Below are 545 nucleotides of genomic sequence, written 5' to 3'. Positions count from 1 at the left end.
AATGTGGTGAAAATATACACACCAAAACATTGATCACTCATCTGTCAGTCTATTGTACTGTGTTGCTGTAAGGCTGGAGGCTATGCCACCTGTATTTCAAATACCACAGGGTCACTCACAGTGGACAGGTTTCAGCGGAGCTTCCAGATTAAGACAGACTGGGAAGAAGGATGGGGCCATCCCCTTCTGAAAAAACTGGCCACTGGAAACCTTATGAAAAGCAGTGAAACAATTTATGAATAGCCAAAAACCTTTATGAATAGTTGTGAAACATTGTCTCATATAGTGCCAGAAGATGAGCATCCCAAGGTTGGAAGGCACTTAAAATATGATTGGGGAAGAGCTGCCTCCTCAAAGTAGAGTTGACCATAATGACGTGGAAGGAGTAAAGCTTTTGAGACTTTCATCTGCTGATTGGGCACCACTCAAAATGGGAAGAAATAGCTGCAAACATTCATTAATAATTGGAACGTGGAATGTACAAAATATGAACCTAAGAAAATTGGAAGTTGTCAAAAATGAAATGGAATGCATAAAAATCGATA

Source organism: Orycteropus afer, unplaced genomic scaffold (assembly GCF_000298275.1).
Source record: "Orycteropus afer afer isolate SDZICR_OR568_19922 unplaced genomic scaffold, OryAfe1.0 scaffold00341, whole genome shotgun sequence".
NCBI lineage: Eukaryota > Metazoa > Chordata > Mammalia > Tubulidentata > Orycteropodidae > Orycteropus > Orycteropus afer.
This window is presented reverse-complemented; position numbering follows the sequence as displayed.